This window comes from Bombyx mandarina, chromosome 04 (assembly GCF_030267445.1).
Source record: "Bombyx mandarina strain Sakado chromosome 04, ASM3026744v2".
NCBI lineage: Eukaryota > Metazoa > Arthropoda > Insecta > Lepidoptera > Bombycidae > Bombyx > Bombyx mandarina.
Window position 1 is genome coordinate 5,287,619 of NC_143211.1, and position 7,524 is coordinate 5,295,142.

Below are 7,524 nucleotides of genomic sequence, written 5' to 3' on the forward strand. Positions count from 1 at the left end.
TTTAAGCTATTTTGGTAGCTATTCATAGCACAATCAAAATATCAAAAACCAATAAGAAATACATATAGGGCAAATTAAGATTTTTTTATTTAATTAGATACGTTATAAAAGGTTTGTGAAGCAGACATAGTGCATCTATTTCAAATTAAATTAAAACACAGAATAAAAATGCTCCCGCTGTGGGTGCAAACGATAAAAATTATATCGTTTGGGCGTATTTTATTATAAGGCGGGTAATAGTCATTATTCGGGACACCTCTCGAGGCTCTACAGGGTAATTCATTTTCAAGTTGGCTCATTAATTAATTGGCGTCGGTCGCGATGGCCCGCGTGCTTTTTACGACAACAATAAAGTCTTCTACGCGGCGGGTGGCTTCATTACCCGCTACAGAATCTGAGGTAAAGTCACAATTAATTCTTGTAAACTCCCCTTTTTCGGATGTCATTTAACGCTCGGAAATAATAAATCATAAATAATTCTATCTATGTACGTATGTGTTTGGATTACTCGGGGTACACAAATAAGTATGCCTGGCTAATAGATATTCTCTTAAATATTGTTTACTGTAGTAACAATACTACACTGAAGTAAAACCGATTTTCTTTTATGACTTAGGTTGGTGGATGAACTCACAGCCCACCTGGTGTTTAGTGGTTACTGGAGCCGATAGACATCCACAACCTAAATGCCGCCACCCACCTTGAGATTTATTTATTTAGTCTTCTTACAAATTAACAGTATAACCAAAACATTTGTAAGGTATTAATAATTTTAGCCTAAGTCATTTCTAGCAACAGCTATAAATCGCTGCAAACCATCATGGAATATATCCATTTCCGCAGCATAGGCTAGCAAGCCATTGAGTAGCGAGACAGCACGATGTGTAGGGGAGTTAGCGGTGTGCTGCGTACGCGCGTGCGTGGTACTAAGAAGCTGCCGCTGGCGACGCACCCGTCCACACATACATCCGCGCATGTAGCCATCAGGCACATATAACGAGACTAATTCCAGTTCAGAAGAGTTATCAATGTTTTGTTATGCAATAACTGATAATAATGCACCATAAGAGTCATCTTCCGTCTCAGCTCAAGAGTAAGATATGAGTTCTAAGATCTCGGTATAGTTACAATGCAACCCTTCAAGCCGAAACGCATTACTGCTTCACGGCTGAAATAGGCAGGGTGGTGGTGGTATCCACCCGTGCGGACTCACAAGAGGTCCTACCACCAGTAATTATGAAAATTATAATTTTGCTGGTTTGATTTTCATTACACTTTACCGTGGAACTCAATCGCGAACATTTGTTAAGTACGTATTTCATTAGAAAAATTGGAACCCGCATGTGGGATTCAAACATCGTTGTATCGCTAGATACGAATGCACCGGACGTCTTATCCTTTATGCCGGCCACTCACATGCGCGCGAACATTTGTACATTGTACGAATGTTCGCGCGCATGTGAAGGGCCGTCAAACATTCATTCGCAAACTTAGCGGTTGTGCAAATGGGTTCGGTATTCAATTTGCGAACCCGTTTGCGCTTCCTCCTTACACTTGTTTACGAATGTCTCACGAATTTCTCTTCTTTTTTAATTCGTCAATAGAACATTGAAGAGAAAAAGAGTTTTTAATTCTTTCCTAGGCGTCATTAACGGCCATTCGGTTGTTATGGGATTTCTTTTGAGGGTCCCATATGGTCGATTCATTTTGTAGGAGTTCAATGAACTCCATCACCTTGGTGTTGTTCCAATCCATGATGAAGGTACGCTACACAGTAGACGTCACGGACTATGAAAGTGGCGAAACGTCCGTTACCTTCGCAATCGTGGGCGCAACTGATCACACGAAAGTGTGGGAGACTACGCGAAGGATCGGGGTTCGCACGCTTTGACGCTTTGATGTCCATTAAAAAACCGACACAGCTTGGAAAACCGCGAATGCAGCTAAAACTTTGCATAATCATTTGCAAATGTCGTCCTACACTTGTGGGTTTGCGTATTCGTGCGAATGTGAGTGACCGGTATTAGGCCACGACGACTCAAATACAATTATGATGTATTATGCTTCGATGATGGGTTTCGAAATCCCAACCATTTCTCTCTATTCGTCTGTACCTGGCGAACCTGACATTGAAATTCATTCATTGTCAGGTGCTGCATGGAGTCAAATTGAAGCAGCTTAAACCGGCATACCAATAACTTGAACTTAAAATGCTTATGGACACTGATAAAGCCAAGGGTAAAGTTAAATAACTTTCTACTACTGAAGACTATTTTGGTTTGAAGGAGAATGTTTCACGGGGCTCGAGAAACGCCGAAGAGTGAAGCTCATTCCAGAATCGGCTTTTGCCATCTGCCAGAGTCGTTGGCTGAAGTAGTGTGAGCGGCCGGAACAAATCAGACTCCGGCTTGGTATATGATCAACAGAAGGTCTGCAGAGAGGATTCATGTTCCTATATACCTATATATAGATATATACCCAGTCAGGTCATAAATTCTGTCACATGTTTAATGTAAAATAATTGAAACAAGTTTATTCATTATGTAACCATTCATATACCAAAATGAACTTAACAAAACATAGATTCTTATGACACTAAAGTTTATTCAAAATAACCTCCGTGATTTTGAATACAGGCCTTCAATCTGCGCGGCCAGTCGTCTATCGCAGCACGAACGAGGTCCATGTCAATATCGGCGGCTGCCTTAATCAAGGATGTCTTGAGTGACTCCAAATTGGGATGAGGCTTTGAGCACGCCTTTTCCTCCAAGTGTTGCCATATCTTGTAATCTAACGGATTCAAATCTGGACTGGAGAAGGGCCAGTCTTCGTGCCGGATGAAGTCGATTTCACGTGTCGCCAGCCAGTCTTGTGTGCTCTTCGTTCTATGAGCTGACGCCGAATCTTGTTGGAATACCCAGTGCCTGTTATTGAACATGGTATGAGAAACAGGTTCCACAAGGTTCGTCAGGACTGTATTTTGATACACAACTGCATTCGTTTTTACACCTTTCTCACAAAAAGGTACCTCTGTTAAGCCCCAATAAGAAACTCCCAACCATACCATGAGCGAGGATGGAAAATGACCTCGTTGGACACGCGGAATACGGTTGCTCGGTTCTTCACTACTGTGTGCGTAGACCTTATCATTCTGTTTGTTGTAGCTCGTTTCTACGGTAAAAAATTTTTCATCCGAAAAAAGAATTTCCCGATATTTTTTTCCCGCGTACCGCTTCAACAAAGCGCGGCATCTCTTCAGTCTCAGGTCAATTAGACCAGCATTCAAACGATGTCCTGTTTTTCTTCGATATGCCCGAAGCCCTAAGTCTTCATTTAACACCCTTTTCACCGTGGTTCTGCTTAACCCCATCTGAAGGGCCAACAGTTTCTGCTTACGTTTGGGATTTCTTTGAATTCGCGCCTTCACAGCTTTTATCACTGCTGGAGTCCTAATAGACCGAGGGCGACCACTTCTTGACCTGTCATCTACACTAGAGTCTTCATTGTATCGTTTGATGGTACGATAAACGAATCTTTTGGTTATATTCAAATTTTTCAGTATGTTAAAAATTTTAATTGGCGCGTATCCGCAACGATGCAACGCAATAGCTGCAACACGGTCTTCTTTAAGCATCCACTCCATATTTAAAAATGACTAAAATTCTAAAAGTATACATTTTTATTTTCATGAACAATTCGGAATTCGAATTCAATAAACTTTTTTGTGGCCAGCATTCTAAAAGAAAAGTTTTTACTGTGTGACAATACTTATGACCTGACTAGTTATATTTAAATGGTTTACGATTGCGTTATCTCAAAATTGAGAAATGCTAGATTGTATGTGTTCAAATCCGAAAGGTCGAACGGCCCCATGTCGTAAAGACAGTTTTCTAATAAGTTTCTTTACAGAAAAAGCTGTAAAAACATTATTATTTCAAAAACAAACAAACTTGAAGACATATTATTTGGAAGAACAATTAAATCTAAACAAGCAAACTGATCTGAGTAATGGGGTTGGCAACTGTCAAAGTGGCGCTGGTGTGCATTGTTCCCATAACATTCAATATTTGTATTGGAATTTTTGATTAAAAATTATTTTAAGCACAATGACGCGTTGTTTTGTACCAATATGCTCAGAAATTGGAGTACATCAATTCCCGAAGGACAAGAAAATTGGAAGACTGTGGTTAAAGGCCATTTGACGCGAAAAAAGTATTCACACAAAAAGTTCGAGGTTATGTCGTAAACACTTTGTGAAATCTGACTATGAAAACATTAGTAAATACACAGGTATGCTTCTTTCTGTCAAATATATATAATGCATGACTAGGTGTAGCAAACATCATTGTTCTCTTATTAAAAAAATCCAATAATAATTAGTTAGGCACACTATTAGTTGCTAACATATTTTGCAAGTAGATTTATGCTGTAAGGAACCTTTTAACAAACACAAAATCAGACTGGAGGAAACACATTCCTCATGAGCTGTTGTTCATTATCAGCTGTTACTATTGAAAGTTCTATCTAAATCGCTGCATCCATTGCAATAACAAATATTTTGAAACTATGGTCAGGTTTCCTTGTGATAGTATATTTAAATGTTATTCTTTGTGTTGCAGGTGTCAAACATTAACATAAATATCTGAAGAAAGGTGCTGTACCATCTATATTTTCATGGAATATGAAACCAGTTTCTGAAGAAACAAAAAGTAGAGAAGTTACTTATGTAATTTTAGAGAAGGAATTGTCAATAAAAATAATTAAAAATATTCCTGATTTTTTATTTCGACAAGTGTGTATAGTTATAATACAGATATTTTTCATACAATGCTTCTTTGAAAATATTTTCATAAAAGATATCTAATTTATTTAATATATTATTTATAAAATTATTGTCTTTTTCAACATAAATCACTTTGATGTCCTTGTAGGTGTAAATGACCAAGTTGCAGTATGTTTTGCCTGAGCAGTATAACTGTCCTTGGATTTGATAATAATATGGGCAGGTTTTTTTAGAGACAATATCCCGTTACATTGTTCTAAGTAAGGCACCGTTGATATATTTATTTCATGTTTTCTGCTAGCGTATGGACATTTCACTTCAATTATAGCTTCTTCGCCCAACACACCATCAGGAGATGCAGCAAGATATGGGCGCTCTTGGCTATTGAAAATGCCACATGGCTCCACTAGCAAATCATATATGTCGGCGCAAATATGACTATTTACCTACTGATCATCAACTAATTACTCTGTGATAAGAAATTGATGTTAAACAGTTCCTTTTATTGTAATTTCAATACTTTAAAACGTGTTTGAAAAACGTGTAAACCCGCTCACGTGTTTGAAAAACGTGTAAACACGCTCACGTGTTTAAAACGTGTCAACACGCTCACGGGTACGAAGCCCCATAAATACGGCCGTGCTGTCTAGCACTGATTGATTCATGTCCGAGCCGTTGTACTGTACGGATATCTCTGTAACGTTGTTATGCTTCTCGTGCAATATACGAAGTTCTCGTGAAGTTCTCGTGAAGTTTTGTTTCGGAAACCCAAACATGAGTCATTCGTCAAGAAAGTAATGACCGCGACGTCGGCGGTGCTGACGTCACACTTTTTACAAACAATACGGACGTCCCTACTCCGTCATCAGAAGCGGGATCACACGCCGCCTCCGCTCAGCAACAACCTGGTGACCAGATAACCGTATTGGCGCATAATGACTACCCTCCAGCATCAGCCGATAAGCCTGTACCGTCTGCTTCACAAACCAGCATGGTCGAGCGACGGAATCAACAATCAACTGATCAATGAATACAAAAGATAAGTTTTTATTTTTGATTACTAAAATTTCACCACAAAATTCATCTGAAGACCATGATATCCTTACACAACGAACAACACCTTACACATTCTTATCTCACCTTCAATAAATCTACGAGAACCTCCGAGAAATCTACGAGAACCTCTGAGAAATCTACGAAAACCTCCGAGAAACCTACAATAAAATCGCATTAATAGTCTCAAACTTACATAGTTACAAGTAACGCAAGTATAACAGATGCGCTACTCAGAGAAACTTTTTATTCCTGCAGATCAATGGGAATCAAAGAAAACCTACGAGAATCAACGAGGCTGGTGCAGAGCGCGCACCGCCCAAGTGGGATCACATGCCACCTCCGCTGAGCAACAACCTGGAGACCAGATAACCGTATCGGCGGAAGAAGACTACCCACCAGCATCAGCCGATGAACCTCTACCATCTACTTCACAAACCAGGACGGTCGAACAACAAAATCAACAATCGGCATAAGGATAAGTTTTTATTTTTGATTAATAAAATTACGCCACCACATGAGTACCACAGTGTACGCCACCACATGAGTACCACAGTGTACGCCACCACATGAGTACCACAGTGTACGCCACCACATGAGTACCACAGTGTACGCCCACTACATAAGTACCACAGTGTACATCCACTACATAAGTACCACAGTGTACGCCCACTACATAAGTACCACAGTGTACGTCCACTACATAAGTACCACAGTGTACGTCCACTACATAAGTACCACAGTGTACGTCCACTACATAAGTACCACAGTGTACGTCCACTACATAAGTACCACAGTGTACGTCCACTACATAAGTACCACAGTGTACGTCCACTACATAAGTACCACAGTGTACGTCCACTATATAAGTACCACAGTGTACGTAGTACCACAGTGTGCGTCCACTACATAAGTACCACAGTGTGCGTCCACTACATAGTACCACAGTGTACGTTCACTACATAAGTACCACAGTGTACGTCACAATATAAAACTACACAAAATAAGTTATTTCAAAGTAACATAAAAAGGTACACAGATACCAGACATTCCATTGTTTCAGATGGACTCCAAGAACTCTCTGGTGATACACCATACATGGGCGGCTGGTGCAGAGCGCGCACCGCCTGTCAGTATGGCCGTGTCGGCGCAAATATGACTATTTACCTACTGATCATCAACTAATTACTCTGTGATAAGAAATTGATGTTAAACAGTTCCTTTTATTGTAATTTCAATACTTTAAAACGTGTTTGAAAAACGTGTAAACCCGCTCACGTGTTTGAAAAACGTGTAAACACGCTCACGTGTTTAAAACGTGTCAACACGCTCACGGGTACGAAGCCCCATAAATACGGCCGTGCTGTCTAGCACTGATTCGCCCTCCGAACACCACGCTGAGCATCCCCCTCCCGACTAGGCGCGTCAATACCCCCGCCCCCGCCGTTCGCCCGATCACGATGTTCGACCAGCCCATACCGTGGGCCCCGAAGGTCAAATATTTAGGCGTCACCCTCGACAGTAGGATGACATTCCGCCCCCACATTAAGACGGTACGCGACCGTGCCGCCTTCATTCTAGGACGTCTCTACCCGATGATATGTAGGCGAAGTAAAATGTCCCTTAGAAATAAGGTGACACTCTACAAAACTTGCATACGCCCCGTCATGACCTATGCAAGTGTAGTG

The 7,524-nt window shown here is 40.6% G+C and overlaps 1 long non-coding RNA gene across 1 annotated transcript; it reads left to right on the plus strand.

The window, feature by feature from the left end:
• The first annotated feature begins 3,933 nt into the window (after positions 1-3,933).
• On the plus strand, positions 3,934-4,769 carry LOC149503086 (uncharacterized). Its single transcript, XR_016325833.1, has 2 exons — positions 3,934-4,290; positions 4,620-4,769. It is a non-coding gene; the product is annotated as an uncharacterized LOC149503086 (long non-coding RNA).
• Positions 4,770-7,524: the final 2,755 nt, after the last annotated feature.